At 50.1% G+C, this 13832-nt stretch overlaps 1 protein-coding gene across 1 annotated transcript in view; it reads right to left on the minus strand.

Moving 5' to 3' along the window:
- Window positions 1-6316, minus strand: part of MYH9 (myosin heavy chain 9) — a 91859-nt gene extending 85543 nt beyond the window's left edge. Inside the window, exon 1 of the mRNA XM_082849444.1 lies at window positions 6120-6316. The gene's annotated coding sequence lies outside the window, so the exon portion shown is untranslated. The remainder of the gene's footprint in view (window positions 1-6119) is intronic.
- Between the last annotated feature and the right edge of the window lie 7516 nt (window positions 6317-13832).

The following is a 13832-nucleotide window of genomic DNA, read 5'->3' on the forward strand; positions in this document are numbered from 1 at the left end:
ATCCCTAAGACCCCTTCCAGCTCAGACATTCTATAATCCTGAGCAAATTCAGTAGGGAGGACTGTCCTGTCGCTGCTGACTTTCCTTTTAAGCGGGACATCATTCAGGATGAGAGTTAAATGAAAGGAAAAGAAAACCTGAGATGGAAGTTCCTAAAATAACGTCCATGGAGGTGAGAGAGGGACCTCCCCTGGAGGACCCCTGGTCCTCTGGGCAACACGGTAAGGACCATAAGGACCAAGGACCTCTGAGAGGCCCCAAGGAAGTGACCTGCAGGCAGGGGGAAGGTCGGTTGCACCTTCGACTTCCCTGCAGGCCACAGCCCAACCTGCCCAGGCAGGAAGCCATACCCTTCAGTGGCAACTTCCAGAAGGCCCTGCAAGGTTCCCTCCAGCCACAGCGGGAGGCTTCCGCACCCAGGCTAGAGACGAAGACAGCTGCTGAAGACACCGCGGTGAGAACCTGAGAGTCAGGCTGCGGAGAAACTCCCTACACGGCCTCGCCCTCAGCCAAAGGTCGGCCAGGGGCCTTCTCTGGGCCCACCTGCCCAGGCCCGGGTGTGCTGTGTCCCATCCTGGGTGCTGAATCACCTCAGGCTGGAGAAACCAGTCGGCAGAATGGGGGCCTGAGAAAGTCCAACAGCAGCCTGCCTGCCTCAGTTACTTTTTAAAGAGACCCGCATCAGATGCAAGGGGGCAGCTCCCCAAATATCTGGTGCCCCTCAAAGCCTGAGGGGCAGGTGCGGGCAGAGGGGGCAGATACAGGCTGGCATCCAGACTTCAAACCGCCCGCCCACGGGCTGGCAGGCCCATTATAGACGCAGGCTCATTCTGGGTGCTCCTGTGTGACTCACGCCACTTTCCAGGAGGCCTACAGGCTGCCTGGGAGGGACACAGCCCTGCCCGAGACCCTGAAGGGGTCTTCCACCAGCTGAAAGCACCAACTCGCTGGTGAGCAGAGCCTACGTCTTCTCCGGGGCCCACATCATGCAAGACTAAGGCAGTCCTCCTTGAGAGGGGGATCGGGGCCCTCCAATTCAGAACACCCCTCTGATCACATCTTCTCAAGAATTTGGGCTTTTCCAATGTTATTAATACATAAAAACCACAGGCCAGATGTGTGAGGGACAACCGGAGACGGGGTGGGTTGCAATGACCCCAAGTTTCCAAATGAGGAGGACCCAAGAGAATAAAGGTCTGGTCTTCTGGTCAGGGTGGTCTCCCCAGGCAAGGACAAGAGGACCGTTTGGAGCCAGGGGGATTGTGGGAAAGCTGGCAAAGGGGCATCCTGAAATACTTTCCAGACACATCTTGCAGGCTTCCTTTTCTCATACTGCAGAGAAAAAGCAATCATCTACCATCTTCTAGAACACGAGGGAGTGGATCAGAGTAGACATTTGTCTAAAGGGGTTACTCTGGTGATAATATGACATCATGGAGAAGAAAACAGGCCCGAAAATGGTCCAACCACAGAGCAATTCAGCCCTTTTTAAGACCCTTCCTCCCTCCCTGCATACAATAGGCACTCAGTGTGCAATCTGGAATCCTGAGCAAAATGCATTTTAAAGCGGAGACCTCTGAGACTGGCCAGCCTACCACTTATTTGTATAGATAATAAAACTAAGAAAATTTTGAATTTTTGACTATTTAAGGGCAACGCATGTGAAAAGGCATTTAGTGAAAAAAGTAATGCTCACCCCGGACTCCGGCTTCCTGGGCCCTATCTAGAGACAACCACTATTACCCGGGTTTCTGTAGCTTTCCGTGCATAGAGCCCAGGCGACATACCCTGTTTCACCCAAAGGGGAGCAACACGTATCCTACTTTGCTTCTAGTTTTATCCACTTACAATGTATCTTGAAGAGCATGGCCTATCGGTACCTATAGGTCAGCCTCATTTTTTCAAGGGCTGCAAGGATTCCCACTGTACAGCTGTGCCATGATTTATTTGACCCTCTTAATGGACAGTTAGCTTGTTTCCTGTCTTTTTCTATGACGATGCTGCAAAGAATGTCCTCGGACATTTCCTTTTGCACGTTTGAGTTTATCTGCCGGGTGAGTTCCTAGAAATCAGTCAGAAAGACAATGCTTTGACAGATATTGCCAAACTACCTCCTCAAAAGAGAGTTGTTACAACTTAGACTCCCACCAACAGGGCATGAGAGTGTCTAAGAAACTGGGGCATCTTGGAGAAATTAAAATTAATCTTGGAGAAATTAAAGTGCATGTTTCAGGTATAATTGGTGGACACATAAACTGGTATGATGCCTTTACGGAGCGATACGGCACCTCCTACCAAAATCAAATGTTCCCCCAACCGGAGCCAGAGCCAGAAGCCAGGCCTCCAGACACTAAGTCCAGTGCCCTTTCCATGTCACCCCTTGGCTCTCTCCTAGATCACGGAAACCGTGTTTGAGAACTAAAATCGCAGTGAGTTTGTGTACCTTCTGCCTGGGCCAGGGCCCTGCAACAAGGCTAGTGAGCACAAGCTCATCACGAAGAGCATCCAAAAGCATCAGCAGATGGGACCCGGAAGCACCTGTGTTTTCACCACTCGGGCTTTGTGGTCAATGAGCACTGCACACACACAAGCGCACCATTTTTAGAAGTACAAACAGCACTGCGCTAAAAGCCGGGAAATCCATCTACCCCGCCTCCCGTTTCCTCACCGGACACCCCAGGAGTTAAGTTTAAAACGTACATAGTCACTATATATCAGGCCCTTTATATCCTTTATTTCTTTTAGTTCTTACATCTAACCCTGCAGGAGAAGCACCATGATTCCCATATTACAGATGAGGACACTGAGGCTCAGGGAGGTGACATGACTTGCCTACAGTCATAAAGTGGCAGCGTCGGGAGCTGAACTCTGCCTAGTGCCAAAGCTCACGACCCCACTCTTCCCAGCTCTCAAGAACGGGATTCCATAAGTCACAGGCTCACCGCTTCCCAGGGGGCAGCCGGGGTTCCACGCCATTGTCACCAGAGGGCTTAAGCCCAGGGGCTCAGCACACCAAGGGTTAAAGCCGAGAGGCAGTGACTCTCTGAGGCTGCACAAAGGGAAAATGCACTTCCTGCCCCTGCGGGCAGAGATGCTGTATTATGCTCAGCAAATTAGGACGTTTGTTTAATTAAGAAGACACACAGATTTTGTTATTCTAAATATTTTTGGAACATGATGCTTGGGAGGAAGCTGTCAAGGCACGGATTTTTTTTTTTTCTTTTTTCCCTTTGCCTTGGGTTTCTCTTTCTCCCCCTCCAAGAGAAGGGTAGGGCCAGGCTCACAGGAAAACAACAGCCAAGCCCTCCTCTCCTTTTGAAATAAAGATGTCAAGCTGGTAAGGGCTGTCTTAAGTACTTTATGGAAGGATTAGCTGGAAGAGGAAGTGAAGAAAGCACAGCTAGCCTGGCTTCTAGCAATACCCTCCACCAGGCAACACAACAATGCAGCATTTTTGAGTGCGCTTTTCTCCCTTTAAAAAGCCCTCAACAGATCCTTGTTTTGTTTTTTTCTGGAGCAAAAACGGGCAAGAGGCAGGCTGTGATTAACATGCGTCCTTCATCCTGTAAGAGGGAAGTTGTCCCATCTCCAACCCCTTAGGTTAAAAAGTTTAAAAATAAAAAATAGGGCTTCCCTGGTGGCGCAGTGGTTGGGGGTCCGCCTGCCGATGCAGGGGAAACGGGTTCGTGCCCCGGTCCGGGAAGATCCCACATACCGCGGAGTGGCTGGGCCCGTGAGCCATGGTCGCTGAGCCTGCGCGTCCGGAGCCTGTGCTCCGCTGCGGGAGAGGCCACAACGGTGAGAGGCCCGCGTACCACAAAAAAATAAATAAATAAAAATAAATAAAAAATAAAAACCAGAAAGCCCTGCCCCTCTCTTTCCTCTACCCTCATATGCCCTTCAGACTAGGAGCCCCACAGAATGCACCTCTTGGGCTGCCCTTCCCCAAACAGAGCCTGCCAATCCCAGCACCTGGATCTGCCCACGGGCACTGCCGGGACTGGCTGAATGTGAAGAGTAGAGCTTTTCAGTGTCACCCTGCAGCCATCTGGGGGCACAGCGGCTCTCAAATTACATGGAGCAATCTCTTGATGTTTTTAATTACCCCTCAATTATCCACTAAATGAGCCCTCACTTTCCCGACACTGAATGCTTGCCTGGTTTGCCAAACCTGCAACGTCCTCCTTCCTGGGGGCGGCTTCCCTCCTCATCCCAGACAGTAGTGGCCCCCTCTCAGAATTCCTCGAGTCCTTTGTCTGCGGCCTGCTTGGGACACTCATCACAGGCTGCTTTTGTATTTCAGTCACTGGGCCACTATTTCCCCCTGAGGACTGTCAAGTGCCCCTGGGCAGAGGCCTCTGGGTTCCCCCACGGATAGGCTGGCTCCCTTCTCCCAATCCCCATGACTCACAGCACCCTTCTAGGGTCTCTGTCATCTCTGCCTCACATTAGAGTCATCTGCAGATTTGTTTCAGCTCTCCCCTAGATGCCCCAGGGCAGGGGCCAGGTCTTGCTCAACCTCACCCCCCTACCACCTGGCAGAGTCCCTGGCACAGAGAAGCCAGTTAAATATTTGCTCAGTTACACATCTGTGTACCCTCCCCCCACCCCTAGCAGCCTTGTACGTAGATTGACTAATATTAATCAAGCGACTGTCTAAATAGGCCTTAAGGCAGCCTCCCTCCCTACCAAAAAGGGAATAAAGCACCCGGTGAGGTTACAGGCTCAGATAGTCAGAAATGGCCACAGTGTTGCAGGAAGGCGCTAAGGCTCTTCCCCTTCGACAGTTACTCGTTACTTTGCGATCCTGTTAAACCCAGGAAAGGGTGCACTGAACCGAGAAGAGACTGGGCCTCTCAAGTGCCCAGCGGAGAGAACCGCCGGTCCCTAGGACCTGGGACTTCCCGGGAACCTTCTCCCCACACCGGCTGGGTGGGGCCGCAGACAGCAGCCCCGGCGCTCGCCCTGCCCCCGCCTCAAGACAGCCGACAACCTGGTCCAGGAGGGTACTTGGCCTGTTTGAGACACCGGGGTTCTCGGGAGGCATGCGATGGGGGGGATGCAGTCCCGCCCTCGGCGTGGCCCGAGGATAGCATGGGGTGAGGACCCTGCACAGGGACAAATGGGGCGGGGTGGGGGTGGGAGGTAAGTAGAAAACCCCGGATCTGGCCCAAACGGGAACGATGCAATAGCCCAGGCCGGATCCTAGAGGAGCAGGGCCCAGCTCTCCCCGCCCCCGCCCTGCTGGGGCGGCCCGCAGGTGCGCTGGAATCAGGTGCGCGCCGGGCCCGCGGACATTGGTGCGGGCCTTCCTCTCCCGGGGAGCAGAAGTCAAAAGTCAACGGATGAGGATCTGTGGGGGAGGAGGGGAGTCTTTCCTGCCTCGAGCCGCGGTCTCCGCCGGGTACCCCTTCCCATGCACCCACCCGCACCTCTCCCGGTTCCCCTCCTCCGCCCAGCCGATCGCAGCCGGCCGAATGAGGAAGTCTGGAGCGGAGGGGTGAAACAGCAGAGCGCAATGTCTGCAGCAGGATTGTCCGATTCTGACTCAGGAGGACGCCCTGACAGTTGCCAAACGGTCCCCGCCTACCCGTTACCTCCGTTTCGAAAACGCCCGGCAACTTCCAAAGGAACCCCCGCCCCGAGCCTCCCACCTTACCCCTCACCCGTGCGGCTGGGTCCAAGGGACAGAGGCTCCCCAGAAGGGGTTAAAAAGTTTGCCCAACTTGGGCACTGGGCGAGGCGAGGGCGGGGCGCCTGCCCCGACAGCAGGGGGAGGTCGAGGCTCCCGGGTGCCCGGCTGGCGGAGTGCGCCAGCGGGAGGGGGCGGGTGGAACGGAGGGTTTCCGGGGAGCGCTCGGCCCCGAAGCCTTCCTCTGCTCCACGAGGCCTCGCTTCCAACGGCGCCTTCCCGGAGCGTCCGCGCAGAGGTCCCGGAGACCCTCCCGGAGCGAAGGATGCGGTGCCCCGGACCGGCCCCGCAGCTTTCGCGCCCGCCCGCGCCGGTCGCCGGCTGCGCGGAGGCCAAGAACCACACGTCGGCCCGCTTGCCCCAGACGCCGCGCGTCCCGTAGCCGCCCGCCTGCTTGGGGCGGGACCCGCCGGTGGGGCTCGCTCACCTGAACCTGGATCTGCCCCGGGGAACAAGCGCTGCTTCTCCCGAGAGGTCTTTCTCGAGCGCTCGGGCAACTACGGGATGGGACGAGCGCCTGAGGCGGGAGCTGCAGGAGGTCAGCCTCGCTCAGCCTTCGGTACCCTGCTCAGGAACCGCGGTGATATGCGCGCCTCACCGCACCCTGCTCTGCTCCTCGCCTCCTTCCCGCCCCGCCCTCTCCGCGCGGGCCCATTCCGAGCGGGGCGCCGGCTGCGGGGCGGAGCCTGGCGGGACGAATCCGCCTCCCGAGTTGTCTCACCCACTCCAGCCCGCTTCTGGTCATGATGGACAGACATATTGACCTGTGGGAAGGCGGAGGGCGGAGCCTATGGGGCCAGAGGGGTGGGAATTCATTCTCCCCATTCGCCCCCACCTCCACCCTCTCCACCTTCCCCCGCGCTTCCTAGGCGGGAGCCCCGCCCCCTAGGGCGGGCCCAACAAACAACCAGGTTCCAGGAGGAGGATTGACACAGAGAGAGTCCAATCAGGAGGATTAGACTCTCAGAGGCCTCCCGGCCGGGATTTTGGCACATTGCCTGACCCAGGGCGAGGCCAGGCGGGAGCAGTCTGGGGAAGTCCGGGTTTCTGACACCCCGCCCCGCGAGCTGTTTTCCCTGACCCATGTCATTCTACCAGAACAGACATTAAGTACCATATATGGGAAAAGTGCTATTTTACAATTAAGAAGGCCTGTGGGGGCGGACCTGGACTCAGCCCCGGATCCGTTTTGTGCTCCGTAAGTTCGATTTCTGACCCGTTCTTTGGAGTGGGCATGCTGCCGTCTTTCAGCCTCCAGACCTTTGCACGAACGGGTTCCCTGAGCCTGGAGTGCCCTTCCGAGCCTCTCTTTACCTCCACGTGGTTAACTCGCACACTTCCTTTCGGGTATTTGTTGCAAAATGTTTTTTGGGGGTTTTTTAGGTAGGCAAAGCGCATTTTTTCCCCCTGGTTACTGCCCACAACAAGAGGATTAATTTTGTTTTTTTAAGATTTTTTTACATTTTTAATCCATCTGGAATTCATTTGAATTCTGGAGTGGGAAAGAAATCGAATATAATTTTTGTAATAGCCAGCTATCCACACACCACCATCACCTACCGAACTCATATATTCTTGGATCTGTTTCTGAGTTGTATCCAGTGACCTTTCTGTGTGTTCCTGTGCCAGTTCCACAATACTTTAAGGATGGTAGCTTTATAATACATTTTATATCTAAGAGGGCAAATTTCTCATTACTATTTCCTTTTGGAATGTTCTTCCTATCATGACTATTCTCCCAAATGAGCTTCAAAAAAAGTATGATCTAAAGGCAAGAGAAAACTGGAAAAAAGATTTTGCAACTCTGTGACAAAGAATTATCATCAACAATATGTAAAGAGCTCTTCTGCTTCCATAAGAAAAACCCCCAATACTCCAAAATAAAAATAGCCCAAAAAGGAACAGGCTATTAAAAGAGAAGAAATATAAATGGCCCGTAATTATGAAAAAATTAGTCATCTGAAATACAAACAAAACTACACGGGATGCCATTTTCCACCTATCAAATTAAAAAAATAAATAAATAAAAATGTCCACTGTTAGCCAGGTTTAGAGATACAGGTGGGAAAATAAATTGATCAATTTTCTCTGATAATTAATCATAAAATAATAACTGGAAAAGTGCACCAAGATGGGTTTAAAAGTTCTTTACAACATTGTTTATAGTCATTAAATATTAGAAATAAATGTACAATGTAAGAGGTTGAATAAATTTTGATATATCCACATGTTGAATACTACCCAGAAAGTCATCAAAAATTGTATCTAGATTTGTATTTACTGACTTAAAATATACTGAGGAAGAACAAATTATAGAATGCTATGATAGCAGGATTTCATTTATTTTTTCATAATGTTTGTGTGTGTGTTATGTGTGTACATGTGTGTATGTCTCAGAGAGAGAACGAGGTTTAAAAGGCATTATATCAAAGTGTAAGTAGGGGTTATGTCTTGGCAGAAGGACTGTGACTGATTTTTTTCTTTTTCTTATCTGTATTTCTAACACATATATCACTTGCATAATTTTTTCAAAACTGGGAGAAAAAGACTCACCCCCAAGTCATCTTTATTTTTAATTAATTTATTTTTATTAATTTATTTTTGGCTGTGTTGGGTCTTCGTTGCTTTGCACCGGCTTTCTCTGGTTGCAGCGAGCAGCAGCTACTCTGTGCTGCAGCGCGTGGGCTTCTCATGCAGTGACTTCTCTTGTTGCGGAGCACAGGCTCTAGGCGTGTGGGCTTCAGTAGTTGTGGCACGCAGGCTCAGTAGTTGTGGCATGCGGGCTCAGTAGTTGTGGCTCACGGGCTCTAGAGCACAAGCTCAGTAGTTGTGGTGCACGGGCTTAGTTACCCTGTGGCATGTGGGATCTTCCCGGACGAGGCCTCAAACCCATGTCCCCTGCATTGGCAGGAGGGTTCTTAACCACTGCACCACCAGGGAAGTCCACCCCTACATCATCTTGAATTTATCTCTCATAGTATTTACACACTAGATTTTTTTTTTTTTTTACACACTAGATTTTAATTGTCCATGTACTTAACTGTTTTCTCTGCTAGGAGCTGCCTGAGGGCAGATAGGAAGTATGACTTATTTGTGGACCCAGAACTGACACAAGGCTTGGCATAAAATGGTCCTTAGTGGGTGCTTGAACAGGAATCAGAGAGCATCTGTTTCCTTATCTGTAAAATGGTTGTAGGGACTTCCCTGGTGGCGCGGTGGTTAAGAATCTGCCTGCCAATGCAGGGGACATGGGTTTGAGCCCTGGTCCGGGAAGATCCCACATGCCACGGAGCAACTAAGCCCATGCACAACCACTGAGCCTGCGCTGTAGAGCCCATGAGCCACAACTACTGAGCCCGTGTGCCACAATTACTGAAGCCCAAGCGCCTAGAGCCTGTGCTCCACAGCAAGAGAAGCCACCACAATGAGAAGCCCGCGCACCTCAACGAAGAGTAGCCCCCGCTCGCGGCAACTAGAGAAAGCCCGCGTGCAGCAATGAAGACCCAACACAGCCAACAATAAATAAAATAAAAATAAATAAATTTAAATAAATAAAATGGATGTAATCACGGGGGCTTGCCCAGTCCGCAGGACTGTTGGGAGGAACACAGAAGCAGGCTTATAAGTGTTTTATAAACCGCTAACAATGTGTACTTACAACACAACATTATGGAAAATGATCATTTCCATTTTCCTCACCCTCAGTCTCCTACACCACCCTTTCCTGGAAACTGAGGTCACTCAGAAGATAACCTGTCAGATAAACTCTGAATTCTCTCCTCCCCATCTACTAGCCTGGATTCTTCCCTAAAGCAGGAAGCCCTCCTACTTACTATCCAGCCTAACCCTTCCTCTATCTCCCAGAACCTGCACCCTCAATGGTGTCTACTCTTGTAATATTTTAGAAAAATATTTTATCTCTTTTGTCTGAGTATTAAAATAGTATTACGGTTGGTGTAGAAAAACACCAAAAAGAAGACAAATCAAAACTACCCACAACCTTACCACCACACTGTAGCAACTGTTAACAAATCTTATTTCCTTCAAATCTTTATACACACACATATTTAAAATAAAATTGAGAGATCCACATATATATGGTCATCTGATTTATTACAAAGTTGCCACTGCAAAATAAATGGGGAAAAGATGGTCTTTTTAATAAATGGTTCTAGGTCAATCACCTATCTGCACATGGAAACATGAATCTTTACCCCTTGTCTTATACTTTTGAGATAAATAGTTTAGGCTGAATTCAAGACCTAAATGTGAAAACTAAACAATAAAACTTCTAGAAGAAAGTTCTTCATGACCTTGAAGTAGGCAAAAAGATTTTAAGACACAAAAATTATGAACAATAGGAAAAATTGTTAAATAGAACTTCATTAAAATTAAGCACTTTCATTCGTCAAAAGATACATTTAAGAGAGTGAAAAATCAGACCACAGACTAGGAGAAAATATTTACAGTACATTATATATAACCAAGGGTGTGTATCCAGAATTTATCAAGAACATCTATGTTAAGAAAAAGACAGACAACCCAATTTTTTTTAATGGGCAGACTTGAATGAGTACTACATAAAAAAGATAACTAGCCAGTAAGCAAATGAAAAGGTGCTAAACATCATTAGTTATAAAATGCAAGTTAGGGCTTCCCTGGTGGCGCAGTGGTTGAGAGTCCACCTGCCGATGCAGGGGACACGGGTTCGTGCCCCGGTCTGGGAAGATCCCACATGCCGGGGAGCAACTAAGCCTGTGTGCCACAAGTACTGAGCCTGTGTTCTAGAGCCCATGCTCTGCAACAAGAGAAACCACTGCTGTGAGAAGCCCACGCACTGCTCACTGCAAATAGAGAAAGCTCGCGTGCAGCAACGAAGACCCACTGCAGCCAAAAATAAATAAATAAATAAAATTAAAAAGAAGGAAATGTTCATAGCAGCTTAACACAGCCAAAAACTAGGAAGAGAAAAGCCTATCAACAGTACAATGGGGCTTCCCTGGTGGTGCAGTGGTTAAGAATCCACCTGCCAATGCAGGGGACTCGGGTTCAAGCCCTGGTCGGGGATCCCACGTGCTGCGGAGCAACTAAGCCTGTGTGCCACAACTACTGAGCTTGCACTCTAGAGTCCGTGAGCCACAACTACTGAGCCCGAGTGCCATAACTACTGAAGCCCGCGCGCCTAGAGCCTGTGCTCTGCAACAAGAGAAGCCACCCAATGCGAAGCCCGCGCACCGCAACGAAGAGTAGCCCCCGCTCGCCATAACTAGAGAAAAGCCCGTGTGCAGCAACAAAGACACAAGGCAGCCAAAAATAAAATAAATAAATAAATTTATAAAAAAAAAAGATATACAGAGGGCAGATAAGCATATGAAAAGATGCTCCACATCATATGTTGTCAGAGAGATGCAATTTGAAACAACAATGAGCCACCAATACACAAAATCCAAAACACTAACAACACCAAATGCTGCTGAGGATGTGGAGCAACTGGAACTCTCGTTGATGGCTGGTGGGCATGCAAAGCCACTTTGGAAGCCGGTGTGGTGGTTTCTTACAAAACTAAATGTACTCTTACCGTATGATCCAGCAATTGTGCTCCTTGGTGTTTACCCAAAGGAGTTGAAAACTTACATATACCCAAAATCCTGCACACAGATGATTATAGTAGCTTTATTCATAATTGCACAAGCTTGGAAGCAGCCAACATGTCCTTCTGTAGGTGAATGGATAAACTGTTGTACATCCAGACAATGAAATATTAGCACTAAAAATAAATGAACTCTGGAGCGATGAAAAGACGTGGAGGAAGCTTAAACACATATTATTAAGTGAAAGATACCAATATGAAAAAAACTGCCCGCTATATGATTCCAACTACATGACATTCTGAAAAAGGCAAAGCTATGGAGAAAATGAAAAGATCAGTGGTTGTCGAGGGGTTGTGGGAAGAGGGAGGGCCAAACAGGGCAGAGCACAGAGGATTTTTAGGGCAGTGAAAATACTCTAATGGGGGATACATTCCTCGTTCTCCCCTCCTTCTCATCAGCAGACTTCTCCAGAAAGCGAGCCTTAAATCACAGCATCTGCATGAGGTTCCCGGATACCTCACCTTGCTCTCATTCACCTTGGGCCCCTCCCTCTCTCCGAAAACTGCCCGTCCGTGGTCCACAAGCCCAATGCCTCACTCAGGTCTTGCCTTCCTGGATGGATTTTGAAGGTGCTCAACATACCCTCCTCCCAGCACAGACTTTCTAGAAACTCCCCAGAAGGACTGGTCACCTTCCCTTTTCTCTCTTCCATGATTGCTGGAATGCACAGGTTTGGGCTGCATCTGTTTTTTGGGTTTTTTTAATTTTTATTTTATTATTTTTTTGCGGTACGCGGGCCTCTCACCGCTGTGGCCCCTCCCGTCATGGAGCACAGGCTCCAGACGCGCAGGCTCAGCGGCCATGGCTCATGGGCCCAGTCACTCCGCGGCATGTGGGATCCTCCCGGACCGGGGCACGAACCCGTGTGCCCTGCATTGGCAGGTGGACTCTCAACCACTGTGCCACCAGGGAAGCCCCTGCATCTGTTTTTTGAAGGTGGTATTTCTTCCAATTGGTTAGTACCTGGGTTGTATCTGTCCTTAAATACTTTTTTTTTTTTTTTTTTTTTTTGCAGTACACGGGCCTCTCCCACTGCGGAGCACAGGCTCCGGATGCCCAGGCTCTGCGGCCATGGCTCACGGGCCTAGCTGCTCCGCGGCATGTGGGATCTTCCCAGACCGGGGCACGAACCCGTGTCCCCTGCATCGGCAGGCGGACTCTCAACCACTGCGCCACCAGGGAAGCCCTTAAATACTTTTAATAGCACCTCTGCCGGAGGCTGACATTTATTGAGTGATTTACCATGTGACAGGCACGGTGCTAAATGCCTTGTTTAAATATCATCTCATTTAATCCTCGCAAGGATACTGTGAGGTTAGAGATGAATATTATCTCCATTTTACAGATGAGGAAGAGGAGGCTCAGAGAACTTAAGTGACTTGCCAAGTTCACACAGTGGTGGGATCAGAGTTCGGCCCATGTCAGTGCAGCTTCAGAGCATATGTGCCACATACTATACTGAGGTTCCCACTATTTCCAGCTCTCTTCTCCTCTCTTCTTCTCTGTCCTAGAGCTGGGCTTCTAACCCACTCCCCCACTTTTAAATATTATAGCCATGTGAATGACTTGCAAATCCGTATCTCCAACACCAGCCTCTTCCGGATGTTCAGTCTCCCTTTTTTTTTTTTTTTTTTGCGGTACTCGGGCCTCTCACTGTTGCGGCCTCTCCCGTTGTGGAGCACAGGCTCCGGACGCGCAGGCTTAGCGGCTACGGCTCACAGGCCCAGCCACTCGGCGGCATGTGGGATCTTCCCGGACCGGGGCACGAACCCGCGTCCCCTGCATCGGCAGGCGGACTCTCAACCACTGCGCCACCAGGAAAGCCCCAGTCTCTTTTTTTTAATTTGTTTTTATTGTGGTTAAAATACATACATAACGTAAAATTTACCATCTTAATCAGGTTTAAGTGTACGGTTCTGCGGCACTAAGGACACTCATATTGTTGTGAAACCGTCACCACCATCCTGCTCCAAAACTCTTCTGATCTTGCAAAACTGAAACCCTATACCCAGTAACTAGTAACTCCCCATCCTCCTCTCTTGCTCTGCCCCCACCTCCTGGGAAACCACTATTCTACTTTCTGTCCCTGTGAGTTTTTTTTTGTTTTTTTTTGTTTTTTTTTTTTTTGCGGTACGCGGGCCTCTCACTGCTGTGGCCTCTCCCGTTGCGGAGCACAGGCTCCGGACGCGCAGGCTCAGCGGCCATGGCTCACAGTCCCAGCCGCTCCGCGGCGTGTGGGATCTTCCCGGACCGGGGCGCGAACCCATGTCCCCTGCATCGGCAGGCGGACTCCCAACCACTGCGCCACCAGGGAAGCCCTGTCCCTATGAGTCTGACTCTAGGTCTGTCACTCTTGGTAAGTGGAATCAACAGTATTTGCCTTTTTGTGACTGGCTTACTTCACATAGCATAATGTCCTCAGCTGTCATCCATGTTGTAGCATATGTCAGAATTCCTTCTTTTCTAATGCTGAGTAATATTCTATTGCA

This window comes from Leucopleurus acutus (genome assembly GCF_964270905.1).
Source record: "Leucopleurus acutus genome assembly, chromosome: 11".
NCBI classification, from domain to species: Eukaryota; Metazoa; Chordata; class Mammalia; order Artiodactyla; family Delphinidae; genus Leucopleurus; species Leucopleurus acutus.